Genomic DNA, 16,740 nt, shown 5'->3' on the forward strand with positions numbered 1-16,740 from the left:
ATGAAAATAAGTACCACTTATGATATATCGTTAAAAAGGACGCAATGCGGGTTATTTTGCAGTTTATTATGCAGTTAAGAAAAAGTCGAGAATCCAAATTTTGTTTTGGATTTTCGGCTTTTTTGGGCACTTTTGGTCAGTCGATTGTAATGGAAAGGGGAGGTGCTCAACTGGAAGTTAAAACAGTCCTAAACCCAAAATTTCAACTACGCGACTAATCGTTTTTGAGATATGAAATACATACGGACATACGTCACGCCGAAAGTAATCAGAATTGATTCAGGGATGACCAAAATGGATATTTCCGTTGAAATCTGAAAACCAAACTTTTTCGATTATATTATTTAGATTATAATACTTTGTACAAGGAAGTAAAAAACAGAATAAATTAAAAAATAAAAACAAAATAAATAAAAAAAATAGATCTGAGCATAATAAGGTGATTTCAGGTAAACTATAGTATTAAATAGGATATGCGATGTGAAACAAGAATTGTTGTTACCTACTTGAACATTATTTTGTTTATTACTGTGAATATTAATATATTTAATTGTCATTTTTTTTAGACAATGTTTGCACATTCAAAAACAGATGAGCATTGAAGTTTTTAATATTTTCTCTATAAAAATATCATAACAGGTTTCCGTAAAAGATGCAAATCAGAATTTTTAACATATCAGAAATTAATTTAAATAACTCGTTTAGCGATCCTAAATTAAGATCTGAACGACAGTTTATGAACTTAAAAACCTACTCAAAGAAAAAGAAAAAACACCATTAACTCCCATTCACCAACAACAACCATTCACAAATGATACATGATATATATCCATTTTGCAAAAATTTTTCTTATTTACCAAAATAACAGTTGCATGTTCCTACATACAGAAAAGTATTATCAATTAAAAAAAGTTCACCCTAACCTTGGACTTTTTAACTTTTCTTCTTGTTACGTTTTCTCCTAAAAAAATACAACATTTTAAAATTAAGGTTAAAAAATTCTACATCATTCTGCCTCAGTTTATCTAATTCAACAACAGTTTAACATAAATTTACAAAATTTGGTACGATAGATAGATTAAGTGTCAGGTTATTGATTCTACTCAGCTTTTAAAACAGTGTAAGAATGGTGTAAGTAAAGGTGAGAAAAATTTATGGGAATCCAGTATATAAAATGGGATAGGTCATTAAGAAAAATTTTACTCATTCCCAATTTTTTTTTCATCTCATCGGAAATTAATTATATCAAAAATACTTAAAAATAAAATTAAAAAAAAAAAAATATATATATATATATGTATATTTTTTTATATAAATATATATGTATTTCTTTTTATATAAAAAATATTTAATAGAAAATCACACTAATAAAAAATAGCGTAAGATATATATATATATATTACGCTATTTTTTATTATAATTAGCAGTCAGTAGCATAAAATAGAAAATCTATCTAAAAATAGAAAATATATATATATATATATATATATATAAATAGCTTACGCTATTTTTTATTAGTGTGATTTTCTATTTTATGCTACTGACTGCTAATTATACGAACTTAAGCTATTTTTATTGAAAGACATGATTAACAGGAGAGGGAAAAGTTTCAAAAACATTATGATAACTGCTTACATTTCTTAGCTTCATTCTTTTCTCTTGTTAACGCGTTTCGGAACCACTCCATTGTCAAAACTAACTGTTCTGATACTTTATATTCCTATTAATTTTAATATAGCGTTTGGTCAACGCTTCTCCCCCTACTTGATGTCATGCGTTATCAAGCCTTCTTCTTTGGAAGTCGGGTTAGAGGTTCTGTTGAGTACTACGGACGTACTACTGTGCGCTTTATTCTTATTTTGTTTTTTTATTGGTGATCGGTTTAGCTATCTGATCTGTAAGATTGACAATTGTTGGTGGAATATAATTGAATGTGTTTTTTAACTTATATTGATTTTGGAAAACAGACCTACCTTTTTATTAAGCTTTCAGCTCTACGGTCTTATTTCCATTGGCACTAATGAGTACAGTTGACTGTTGACTGTCAGTGGCGGTTGCAGATAGCATTAAGTATTGTAATTCTGTTTCGTTCGGGGATAAAAATTGGATAGCGGTATTAATTAATTTTATTGCAGTTATTTGTTATCTGATACTGGACGGTCGATGGCATCGCAACTTATGCACCTTGAGGGTGTTAGACGAGGAGACTGGTAGTGATAATCTGGTAACGTACCTGGAAGTAAGAGATGTCTCCTTTGCAACCGCTGATCGTGTGACCTCCAAAGAGACTATCACAATACCGGATCAATATTATAGTCGCAAATGTGATCGCACATTCATAAAGGATAAGGTAAGATCTAAATTTTCTAACTATTTATGTAATTCACACTTTTACGGGCAGCAAAAACTTTGATATGACAGTAAACTTTAAAAAAAATGAAAACTCATCCTGCCATTTTGAGGCAACTTCAAGAGACGGTATAAGATGAGTAAATATTTAAGGATAAAACATATTTAATGATCACGAGCTTAGTGTTTCATTAAAGCGGCTAGTAATTGAAGTTACTATTTTGTCACCAAAATAAAATATTTTCTTTTCTCAGTGTTATCCTGCTAATAAATATTCCCCCAACCCAGTAATTAATAATAATAAGAAAAAAATCATTAAACCTGTAATGCCCCGGATTTAATGATATTGGTACAACTGCTTATTAAATCCAACTTTCCGTCATTACAAAAATAGAATAAATACATTAAAAAATTATAAAAATATTGCATATATAATGAAGGTAACTAAGAACTTTGTATTAAAGAAATATGGTGAAACTTAAATATCGGCACATAAAACAGAAAAGCAAAAAACGTCCATTACATCAACCGAATGAATTTAAAAATAATGGTAAAAAATAATGGTAAAAAAAATAATGGAATAATATGAGTAATGCTGTTCCTCAAAGCCAAAGTATTGTGTTTAGTTACGTGAAAACCGTTCAGTTACCTGGTTTGATAAAACTGTATTATTTATTTTTTCTTAAGAATAAGTGGCTATTTCTTTTGGCGTAGATTGCAAAATCATAAAGTACAAGGATGAGTTAACATGTTAAATTTTCTAACTATCTATGTGATTCACAATTACGGGCATAAAAAATTTTGATTTGACTTTCCAGCTTTGAAAACATGAAAACATCCTTCGATTTTGTGGTAACTCCAAGTATGTTATAAGATGGGTAAATATTTGATGATAAAGCGCTTACTGTTTTAATAAAGTCCATAGTAATTGATCTTACTGCTAATCAGTTTAAATACTTTTCTTTACAAACAAAGTTTTTCTTTTCCTTAGTTTTCCTGTTACTATATATTCCCCTCCCTCTATTCAGTAATTAATATAATAACAAAAAGGATCATTGTACCTGGAATGCCCGAGATTTAATGCTATTCTGGTACAACTGCTTATTAAATCCAACTGTCCATCATTACAATGGGCAATTGCTTAATAGACAACACATACCAGAGAGCAGCAATTCATCTACCCCTCTCATTTATTATACCTATTATTAATTATTATTATATATTACCTTAACAACACTATTACAGAAATACTTAATTATAATTAATTAAGTATGACTAATATTTACATAATATGGCGGCATTTTTAAAAATGTACGCCATATTATGACGAATATGGCGAATTATGATGAATATTATGACGAATGGGCGTAACCAGGACCAATAATCCGGCTCTCAAAGTAGCTGAGTTACAGGACCCGGCCATGAGTTCCAGCCGATTAGTCTACGAAAGGAATCGTATATAAAACTGATAAGAAAATCAACAGCTATGATGCAGTCCAGACTTGATTTACGCGATTTTTTTTTTAATTAAATTTTTCTGCATATCTTATTTAACAACTGATTTTAATTCATGATAGCTGTTAATTTACGTTTTGTGTATTCCTTTGCACAACTAAAACATTTTATAATAAAAAATTTATATCAAAATAAAATGTTTGAAGAATTACATGTATTTCAGAACGTTTATTTTTTAATGATTCACTTTCTAAATATTTATGATTATAATACCACAGAAAAAAGAATTACAAACGGGTTCAGTAAGTTCTTCTGCAAGAAAAATTTCGTAAATTTAAAAGTTTTTTTATAGTCTGCTTTATTTTACATTTTCTTGTTTTATTTGGATGAATACATCTAATAAAGCTTTATAAATTTTCTCTCATTTATTTTATGAAGAGTAATATAATGCCACTACGTTTTCCAACATTAATATTTTCAATAAATAACTACCTGATCTATTATAAATATAATGAATAAAATAAAATACTATATTCGGGTCATAATATAATTATAAAACAAATCAATCGTAACAAGAACGATGTCTAATTCACAGATTCCGGCGCTATAAACGCACCGTCGTGTGCGCCAAAAAATAAGAAAACTTAACGAAAGGGGGCTCCAGGATCTTCCAGAACAAGTGAACCACGGTTAATCTTGATCCCAGCAGGATACTATGCACACAATTAATTATTCACAAGGAAGTGATAAATATATACATAAAAATAAGTATTCAAAACAACAGTGAAGCGACAATGTGAAGATTATAAATATATTTAAAAATTAACTGAGATTTAAGTGTTTCATTAAAAAAAAAAAATCTTATAATTTAATTTTAAATAAAATATTAGCCAGACTATCTTTTACGTAATAAAAAATAAATAAAACTGAACATAATAAGGTGTTTTCACGAAAGCTTTAGTGTTAATTAGGATGTGCGATGTGAAGTAGATCTGCTGACTACTTGAATATTATTTTGTCTATTCGTGTGAATATTAAAATATTATATTATTTCTCTTTTTTTTTAAACAATGTTTGCAAATTCAAAAAATGATAAACAACAGAATTTTTAATGCATTCTCTGTAAAACCATCGTACCAGGTCTCCGTATAAGATGTACATCAGATTTTTTAACATATTAGAAATTAGTTTACATAAGCATGTTTAACTATATGAAATTAAGATGTGACCGACCGTTTATGAAAGTAAAACTACTCAAAAAATGAAAAAAAAAAAACATTAACTTGCTTCGAAACCGTCAAAAAGAACAACCATTCACAAATGATACCTGATATATTTCCATTTTGCTCAAATTTGTCTTATTTACCAAGATGTAACAGTTGCATTTTCCTGCAGACAGAAAAGTGTTGTCAATAAAAAATAATAACTCTACCCTTGGACTTTCTAAATTTTCTTCTTATTACGATTTCTTCTAAAAAGTACTACATTTTAAAATTAAAATTAAAAAATCCCTACATGCATGTGCCGCCTATCTTTATTTATCTAACTCGACATCATTGTAAAAATTTGGTACGACTGATGGGTTAAATGTTAAATTATTGACTCTACTCGGCTTTTAAAAGACAGTAAAAATGGTTTAAATAAAGGTGAGATGTAACTATGGAGATCCTGCATCTGAAAAGAGATAGGCATTAAAAAAACTTTTTACTGAAGCTCAATTTTCATCTCATCTGAAAATATTATAAAAAATACTTATAAATAAATTAACAAACAAAAAATAAATGTATGTGTATATACATATATAATATATTATATTATATATATAATTTTATTAATAATGGCCTGTTGGTATTCATACATAATTTATTTATACAAGTTTCCCACTTTCCAAATGATCGTCAAAAGGTAAAATAATGTCAACGTTATCCGTAATGTCGGTATAAAGGTCTCAATGACGGATAACGTTGACATATCTTTTGACGATCAATTGTTGTATTTATAATTTTTGTTTTTAAAATCCAAGTTAGTATAATTAACGATATGTGAAGTAAATAATTATAATTATAACACATCATGTTCCTGAGGTTGTATTACTAATCTGAAAGCGCTCGAACACACTATTAAAGACTGTTGGTAAGTAGAAACTATTATATAAATAAAATATATATATATGAATACCCTTTAAAAAAAAATTTATTTATTTATTTTTACTTAAGGTGATTTTCTAATTTATCCTCCTGACTTAACTTTCAGTTATTATTTTTATTTAAACGCAGGATTAAAAGAAAAAGGGGACATTTCAAAAACATTATGAAGACTGTTTACATTCTTCAGCTTCATTCTTTTATCTCTTGTTAACGCGTTTCGAACCACTCCATTTTCAAAACTAACTGTACTGATACTTTATATTTCTGTTAATCTTTATATACCGTTTAGTCAACGCTCCTCCTCTATTTTACGTCATGTGGCCTACTTCTTGTTTATTTCTTATTAGCGGTTGTACTTATCTCTTAATTTTATTTATCTGTTTCCGGCTTTCAATAATCTGAGGTTCCTGAAAATGACATCCGCTTGATTAGTGATCTGTTCATTTATGATCGTTTTACTGGGACTTTTTAATTTACACATTAATAACAAATTAACAAGAAAAAGGCCAGATAAGCCATTATGCAAAATATATAGAGGGGCGTCGACTACACGCTACATAAAAGTTAACAAAAATATAAGGCATCAGTACAATACGTTTTGACAATGAAGTGGTTCCCAAAATCGTCAAGAGATAAAAGGATGAAGGTAAGAAAGGTAAAAAATACTAATCATGGAAACTATAAAAGGGACTAGCGTCTTGACAATAAATTCGAATTACTTGAAAACTGTTAGAAAATATGATAACAATGAGGATATTCTAGATTAAACAAAAAGAATTTTACTTGTATCAAAAAATCAATATATTAATGCCAAACGTGATTTAGGAATTAAAAGATTAATTATAAGGAAATCAATATATTAATGCCAAAGATAGCTTTAGGAGCAGAAAGATAAATTGGTAAAAATAATTGTACGGAGTGCTTTACGGCAGTAATATATAACAATATTAAAGCTAGGAAAACAAATCAAGAGCGGTTTTGAGATGCGATGTTACAGGAGAATCTTAAGAACAAGATAGATTGTTTGAAAAGATTAACCGATTAATGCGAATGGAAAAGAAAACCACTTATTCCAGAAGTTTTTAAAAAGATGGACAAGATTGGTGGACCAGATATTAAAGTCCCCATGATTAATGAATTCGGTTCTACAATTTAGAGTAAAAGTAGAAAAGAGAATAAGTAAGGAACAAATACTGAATATACAATGAAAGTAACTAAGCACATTGTATAAAGAAATATGGTGAAATTAAAATATCGGCACATATTATAAAGAAAAGCAAAAACGAACATTATAGCGATCAAATCAATTTAAGTACAATTGTAATTTATTAGAAATGGCAATGGAAGTGTAAACTAAAGTATCACATTCTCACAAGCCAAAGTATTTTATTTAGTTACATAAAAACCGTTCTGTTATCTGGTTTGATAGAGGTGAAATATTTTTATTTTTTAAGCATAAGTGGCAATTCTTTTTGGCATAGATTGCACGTTCAAAAATAAAGGTAAAGGGATCAAGTACCACGATTAATTGTCTAACTATGAATGTCATTCGTACTTCGGGCAACAAAAATTTTGATCTGACTGTCCAGTTTTGACAACATGAAAACTTACCCTGCCATTTTGACGGAATCCCAAGAGATGGTTTACGTATGATGGAGTATACATTTAAGCGTAATGAACATTTAATGATGACAAGCTTAGTGTTTTATTAGAGCTCCAAGTAGTTTGGAGTTTCTGCTCTATCGATTTAAATATTTTTCTTCACAAATAAAATTTCTCCTACTCCACAGAATTTTCCTGCTACTAAAATATTTCCCCTAATCAATAATTAATAATAATAACCAAAAGGATCATTGTACCTGGAATGCCCGAGATTTAATGATAATATTGGTACAACTGCTTATTAAACCAACTGTCTATCATTACAAAGGACAATTGCTTTAACACACAACCGTACCAGAGAGCAATGTTAATTCTACCACCCTCTCGCTATAACTTTTACAATACACTATATTTATTTGTTACTACCAATTATTATTATATTACTTAACAACGTTACTTACAGATACTACTCTATACTTAATAATTAAACTATATTTACACAATTCAATAGTGAAAGATTTACGCTCCGTGGTTATAGTTGTAGGAGTACGTTATTTATTTCTTGTACCATTTTCATCACCAAATTAATACATACGCGGATATGAAATTGACCGGTATGCAATTTGAAATGACGAATGGGCATAAACTAGGACCAATAATCCGGCTCTCAAAGTAGCTGAGTTACAGGACCCGGCCACGAGTCCCAGCCGCTTAGTTTATGACAGGAATCTTATATAAAATGGATAGGGAAATCAACGAACAGGCTTGATATCGTTCGAGACCTCGTGAATTCAATTTTTTTTCTGCAATCTTATATAAATTTTTTTTTGAATTCATCAAGCTCTTAATTTATGTTTGTGTATTCCTATACCGAACTAAAATATTTTATAATAAAAAAATAGAAACCAAAATAAAATGTTTGAAAAATTAAACGATTTTAATAATATAATTTTTTAAAGATTCTCATTATAAACATTTGTAATTATTATAATACCACAGAAAAAAGGATTACAAACGGGTCCAGTAAGTTCTTCTAGAAGAAAATTTTCGTAAATATGAAAAATTTGTTTTTAAAGTCTGCTTTTTGTAACTTTAAATTTCATATGATTATTTTCAGAATACATCTAATGAAGCTTTACAAAGTATCTTAATAAAATAATATTTTATGCAACCGATAAACACATGTTATAAGTAACGTGTATAAAATAAAATGTAGATAATAGTAACATTCAAGAGTAATACAAGAGAATACACGTATGAAGCTTTACAAGTAGCGTATTTAAAAGAATTTTATGCAACCGATAAACACGTGTGGTAAATAACGTGTATAAAGTAAAATGTTGATAACAGTAAAATTCAAGAGGAATTTGTGATACCTTTTCATTTATTTTAAGAAGAGTTTAAACCATTTAGTTTAAGAGTTGTGGTTTATACCACAACTTTACTCTATTACTCTCAATTACTCTTCTTAAAGAGTAATTATAACACGACTTTTTTCCAACATTAATATTTTCAACAAATAACTACTCCACATATTATAAACACAATGAATATAATAAATAAATATTATATTTGAGTCACAGTATAATTAATTATTAAATAAATCATCGTAACAGGAACGGTGTCTTAATTCACAGATTCGGGCTCTATAAACGAACCGTCGTTGTTCGTCCAAAAAAAAAAAAAAAAAAAAAAAAAAAACAATGAAAGGGATCCGGCATCCTTAATTATCCAGCATCTTCCAGGACAAAACAAGAGTACCACGGTTAACCTCAATCACGGTAGGATACAATGCATAAGATTAATCAATAGCAAATAAAAGTGATAAATTTATACATAAAAATAAGTTTTCAAAACAGCAGTGAAGCGACAACATGAAGATAATAAATATCTTTTAAAAGTAACCGACAGAGTAAAAGAATTTTCTTTAAATAAAAGGAAATCCTATAATTAATTTTAAAATAAACTGGTCAGAAAATCTTTTAACTAATTAAATTTAAAAAAAAAAGAACTGAGCATAATAAGGTGTTTTCAGGTAAACTTTATTATTAATTAGGATGTGCGATGTGAAATAGATCTGGTGTCTACTTGAACATTATTTTTTTTTTTTTTTATGAATATTTATTAATATTATTTTTTTTACAAAAACAATGTTTCCACATTAAAAAAAAAGATGAACATCCGAATTTTTAATATATTCTCTATGACAACGCCATACCAGGTCCCCGTAAAAGGTGTATATCAGAATTTTTTCGTAAATTAGTTTACGTTAAGTCACGTTTAGTGGTACTAAATTAGATCTGACAGGCCATTTATTTTTCAAAAAACGACCGTTTATTTTTTTTCAAAAAATGAAAACCCCTTCAAACTATCAACAAGAACAACCATTCTCAAGTGATACCTGATATATTTCCATTTTGCTCAAATTTTTCTTATTTACTAAAATGTAACAGTTGCATTTTCCTGCATACCATAAAAGTGTTATCAATAAAAAAAATTAACCCTATCCTTGGACTTTTTAAATTTTCTTCTTGTTACGATCTCCTATACACTCCAACCTGAAGTATTTTTTTTAATTTTCCAATTTTCTCCATTTTAGTTTATCATTAAAATGAAACTTTTCGTTTTTAAGGAATAATTAAGAAACTATAATTTTTTACTAAGAATATAATTAATTCTTTCTATGTTTATTACTGCTTACCTTTCTTAGCTTATTCTTTTGTCTCTTGTTGACGCTATTCGGATCCACTGCATTGTCGAAATATATAATACAGATATTTTATATTACTGTTAATCTTTATATAGCGTTTAGTCAACGCCCCTCCCTACATTTGATGTCAAGCCAAATCTGCCTTCTTCTTTATTAGTTATTAATGGTTACAATTATCCTTAAATTTTATTTATCTATTTCCTGCTTTCAACAAATTGAGGTTACTGGAAAGGACATCCCTTTGTATATTGATCTGTTCGTTTATGATCGTTTTATTGTTACTTTTAGATTTTTTTTTTAACATAGTGGTAACTTATTAGAAATGGCAATGAAAGCTTAATAAAGCTGTTTCTCATAAGCCAAAGTATTGTGTTTAGTTACATAAACACAGTTCCGCTATCTGGTTTGATAAAAGTAATGCTTTTATTTTAAAGAATAAGTGGCTATCCTTTTTGCATAGATTGCAAATTTATAAATAAAGTACAAGGAAAAGTTAACATGTCAAATTTTCTATCTATAAGATTCACACTTACGGTCAACAGAAACTTTGATCAGAAAGTCCATATTTTGAAAACATAAAAACTCATCCTGCCATTTTGAGGTAACTCCGAGAGATGGTATATGTAAGATCGATTAAACCTATCTTACCACTTCAGGACAAGAATATTTAAATGATAACAAGGTTAGTATTTTATTAAAGCGCCTAGTAATTGAAGTTACTGCTGTATCAGTTTAAATATTTTTCTTCACAAGTAAAATCTCTTCTTTTCCTAAATCCTGCTATTAAATATTCCCCCAACAGTAATTAATAATAATAATAATAATGAAAAGGATTATTGACCCTGCAATGCCCGAGATTTAATGATATGGTACAACTGCTTATTAAACCCAACTTTCCTTCATTACAATGGAAAGTTGCTTAATACACAACATAGCAGAGTGCAACGTTATTTAAAAATCCACCCCCTCTCATTTACTATATTATTATTAATAATTATATTACTTAACAACGCTTCTACAGAAATAAACTATATTACACTATATTAAACTATATTTACACAATTCAATAGTGAATGTTGTTGTCTTTAAGTAGTTGGCGATTTATTTTTTTAGCATTTTCATCACCAAATTAACACATACGCGGAAACGAAAGTGACCGGGTAAGCATTTTGAGATGACGAATGAACGTAACCAGAACCAATTCTCCGACTCTCAATGTAGCTGAGTTACAGGACCCGGCCACGAGTCCCAGCCGCTTATTCTATGAAAGGAATCGTATATAAGATGGATAGGAAAATTAACAACCGTGATACAGTACTAGATTTAGTGAATTCACTTTTTTTTTTTAATTTTATTATTTCTTTTTTAAATATTAATCTTTTATTGTTAACACGTCATATATTCATAATACGCTTGTAAACAACCGTAATTATTTTTTTTTTTTGTATAAAAATAATCGAATTCTGACTACATTTTCAGTACGATCGTAGGGGATTGTACAAAAAAAAAATAATAATAATTATAAGACGTAATAATAAAAACAAAAAACTAAGCGTTACAAAATAGAAAGCTTGACTTTTGAGTAGTCATCGGTGATCTTTTAACAAAAATCAAGAGAATGCAGTAAACACTTTTTTAATCTGTCGTATAGTGATTTTCCGATGGTCGCATTTTAATATGGACATTAAGAAAAAAAGTTACGTTTCCTATAAAGACATGAATTTTTTTTCACGGAGCCGTTTTAAAAATCTACATAATTTCGACTAACATATGAAAAAGGATTGTGAAGGAAAGATTTAAAAAAAAAACAGGCAGGAACTTTCGCCACTGTCATACCGATAAAGCCGTTCCTGTATGCATGGGATTCAATACAGGCATTCTACTTGCGTTCATAGCTGTTAGGATTGCTTGCGACTGTCTACCGCTAAATGAAGCACTATTCATATATTAAAATTAAGTAACATGTAATATATTTTTCCACTCGCTGCTCTTATTAAATGTTTCTTTTTTTTAAACAACTGCCCTTTTCAAACGCTTATAAAAGCTTTCAATTTAAATAATATAGCTTATCATATTTCCCGAAAGTGAAATAACTCATTATGACAACGTGATTATCATACGAATGAACTCATTATTTATACTAAAAAGAGGAAATATTAATTCTGAACATAAATAATTATTATAGATTACAGAAACAGACTATACAATTTTATACACCGTTTATTTTAATTTAATTTTGTTCACAGAACAAAATATTTAGTTCTTTATTTAATTTATATTAATTTTCGTTTAGAAAATATAATTTTTAAAATCTTAAATAATATTTTAAAGGAGAGTGGATTTAGCACACCTGAAATTATAAGATTATAAAAATGTAAGACTATTTTCATTTAAATAATTTTTTACTTAAAAGCCTTCAGTTATTAAAACTAGAAATGTCTGATCTAGAGGAAAAAATACATTTCTTTTTTTTTTATAAATTCCATGTCCAGAAGTTAAAAATAGTAATAACGGAAATATTATTTTGACAGTAACCCTACCGATAAAAAACCTTACTTGAAACATAATTTATGTAAAGTAAACGTTTTCTTAGAAGTATCTAAATTCAAACACACAAATATAGTTACATTAGACTTTTGTTTATCAATACCGGATGCCGCTTATACAGAATACATCAATAATTATTAACAACCTGTTCATATTATCGATAGGAACGAAGTTACGGTATTTTTATAAAACTGATTCATTCTGTATAGGCTGCATCCGGTTCTAATGACACTACAGTATCAGTTACCCATCGTCGTCTTGTCTATTCGCCATAGTCATTGTACTGTTTGTATATGTGGACGGTTATGTGCATTTTATCTGTTTACTTTATCTTGTAAAGTTTAATAAGGTGATTTATTTTAATTACGGCATTAAAATGAGTACAAAAGGACAGACAGCATCTACGATCTTTTACAGTAAATGAAAAACTGCGCGTTATAGAAGAGGCTGAAAAAATTGGAAATCGGGCGGCAGGAAGAAAATTTGAGGTAGATGAAAGCTGCATTCGAGAATGGCGTAAGAAGAAACAACTTCTGGTGAAAGGCACTGGTAATAAAAGGGCTTTTCGTGGCTTAAAACCAAAATACAGACATAGAAAAAAATTGTATGACTTTCTCATGGAAAAAAGGAAATACGGTTATGCTGTCAAGACTGAAATGTGTCAATCATAAATGCTCGTGAAATCGCTAATCATTGAATAAAGTTGATTTTAAAGCAAGCCGTGGATGGATAACACGATATTTTACACGAAATGATTTGTCAATAAGACGAAAGACGACCATTTCTCAACGACTTCCAGACGCTTATGAACAAAAAATATTACATTTTCACATAAATGAATACAATACAATAAATCTTTGAAAAGATAAAGGCTATTTGCCTTCTCAAATAGGAAACGCTGATCAAACCCCCGTATATTTTGAAATGTCATTGGATAAAACCGTAAACAAAAAACGTGAAAAAAGTGTTACGATTCGCACTGGTGGTAATGAAAAACAAAGGTGTAGTGTTATGCTTTGCATTACTTCTGATGGATCAAAATTACCTCCGTACATTGTTTTTAGAAGAAAAACTCTTCCTACCGTACAGGTAAATGGAATTATTATCAGAACACAGGAATCAGGTTGGATGGACGAAACGTTAATTTTAGATCAGATCAGGTGTGTATGGCAAAAACGATCAGGAGATTTACTTAATAAAAAAAATACCGGTATGCTAGTAATGGATAGTTATCGTGGGCATACGACTGATAATAAAGTGAAAGCCATTTTAAAACAGGGTATGACAGACCAAGTAATAATTCCAGGTGGACTGACATCTCTATTGCAACCACTAGATGTCTGCATTAATAAACCGTTCAAATTTGCATTAAAACAACTGTACAGTAAATGGATGGCTGATGAAAATTTCCTTCTCACGCCTACAGGAAGAATGGAACGTCCAGATTTTAAACAGATTTGTGTTTGGATAAAATATACTTGGGAAGGTATTTCCATGGAATTAGTAAGGAAAAGTTTAAAAAATGCGGAATATCTAATGAACTTGATGGTAGTGAAGCGATCACCTTTGGCAGAGCGACGTGGAGACTACCAGCAACTCTTCTACAGACATTGACCGTGATAGTGTTTAATTAAAAATAAGATTCCATATTAAAATATGTATTTCTTTTCGTTTTACTGGTCTACTGATTCTGAACTAAACTAGTAATTACGGTAATTAATTATTAATGTAATATTAATATTGTAATTTAAATGAACGAAATAAATGCTTTACTTTCTGAATATTTTTGTATTTACGTATTTTTTTTATCATATCTGTTGCACTTTAAAATACCGGTATATATTCGATTTTTTTTTTAGAATTTCGGTCCGGCAAATCAAGGTGCGGGGCTTATTCGGGGACGGGGGTTACTCGAATAAATACGGTAATTTCCTTACATATACATGTAGGCCTATGTATAAAATTTGTGGTCCGAAAAATCCAAAACTACAAGATCAGTTTCACTAAAATTTACATATACCGTAATAATGTATTTGAAGTTGCGCATGAGAAAATTTCATGAAGATCGGTTGAGTGGTTCCCGAGTCACGCTCAATTTAAGGTCGACAACAAACAACATAACCTCAAGTTCAGGTGTTTTTTCGGTCGCATGATGGGATGAAAATGAATTTTGTGTGCGTTTTGAGGTATGAGGGTAACGAAAATACCATTTGCGTATTAAATTGTAACTCGAAAATCTCCAAAACTACAAGATCAATTTCAATGAAATTTACATATGCTGTAGTAATTTATCTGATGTGTTTCTTGAAATTTAATGAAGATTGGTTGAGTCATCTTGAGTTACGCTCAATTTAAGGTCGATAACAGACAACATAACTTCAATTTGAGGTTATGTTGAATTTTTAATGGTGTTTTTATATGCGTTTATGCAGTGTTAGATTAAACTTGATGCTTGTGTGTAGGGTTTAGTCGATATTTTTAATTATTTCATTAAATTACGGTTACAATAATTTAACTTTTTTATAAACAGAAAATATATTTAAATATCTCATTAAAAGAATTATACTTTTTTTCGTTCTCTCATTTAATTTGGTTTGTCTAGTTCTTTGTGCATAAAATTATACAAAATAAAACAATGAAAAGTCGATCATCTTGCGAAGAATTACGCAAGAATTGTTTTTTAACGAGCTAAGAAAAAAATATATATGTAAAAGTTTTAAGAATTTTAGCTTTTTTTTAAAGATAGGTACGACTTATAATTCTTTTAATTTAATATAATCAACTCTAATTGCAAGATTAAAGACCACCGTGAGAAAGGTTAGTTTTACCCTAACGATGACACGTCGTTGCGATAGCAATTCCGCTCAGAATGAGAGAAACCGCAGGGATATTTGGTCCGCACATTCGGTCGAGCGGCCAATGGTGCGAAGCTACTATCCGTGGGATTATGCCTGAACGCTTCTAAGGCCGAATTCCGCCTAGGTAAGGCTGTGACGTTATCACCAAGAGTCCCGAGAGTCGAAAGGCTCGATTCATATGCTACTTTTAAGCGTAGCGCCTCGCAAGCCCAGTAGCCACGGCATAGAGCAGTGAGGCGGGATCTGCCCCGCCAGTCCGTGCCCGACCGAATGGCGTAACATTGGTAGCCCCACAGGGAGTTCGATGTCGGGACACGAAATCGTCTGCAGGCGTCTTAGGTACCGAGCGGGGTGTTGTGTCCGATATAGCAGTTGCCACGCTGCGGTCTGTTGATACTCAGCTCTTAGCTTGAGGGATTCGTCCTGTTAACAGATACCACAGATTATCTGCAGTTAACAGGTGCCACATCAAATTTCATTATTGTTAAATTAAACTGTTTTCGAAACATTTAAGAAACAGAAAAGAGAGAGAGGGGGAGATAGAGATACACACACTTACATGAATATATACAGAATTTTCTCAACAAGATTATATTATTTTATTCCAGGATAGCTCAAAATATCTAAAAAAAAATCCTGGGGTGTCATTTGACCATCTATTTTACATCTGTTATTAATCGTGAAGTCTACTGGTAATACAGTAAACTCATAAAATGCATCGTGTGTTAAAGACCGATGAATCAGCTTTTATTTTTCATTTTTGAATTTGTGTAACCGATTTCATCGATCGACTAACAGAAATAGAGACCTTGGTTCTACCAGAATGGGTTGTGCCACAACACCTTATATAGAGGTAAATAATCTTTAAATAATGGTATCTCTAAGTCCATTCAGGTGTTGCGACCACTGGATTACTCCTCATTATAGTATCAGCTAATCAAAGGATACCCGAGTGACCGAACGTGTTCAAACAAATTAATATTCGGATGTAAAGCATTCACCAAAAGAGTTATATAATAAACCGTTGAGCCCTGTACTGAACATTCCTTATGAGGAATTAATTTCTTTTTTT

At 29.9% G+C, this 16,740-nt stretch overlaps 1 protein-coding gene across 3 annotated transcripts in view; it reads right to left on the reverse strand.

Moving 5' to 3' along the window:
* The window catches only part of Lrch (Leucine-rich-repeats and calponin homology domain protein), a 447,029-nt gene that overhangs the window by 158,842 nt on the left and 271,447 nt on the right, over positions 1-16,740 (reverse strand). The window lies entirely within an intron of this gene.

The sequence above is a fragment of the Lycorma delicatula genome, chromosome 2, assembly GCF_047948215.1.
Source record: "Lycorma delicatula isolate Av1 chromosome 2, ASM4794821v1, whole genome shotgun sequence".
Lineage (NCBI taxonomy): Eukaryota > Metazoa > Arthropoda > Insecta > Hemiptera > Fulgoridae > Lycorma > Lycorma delicatula.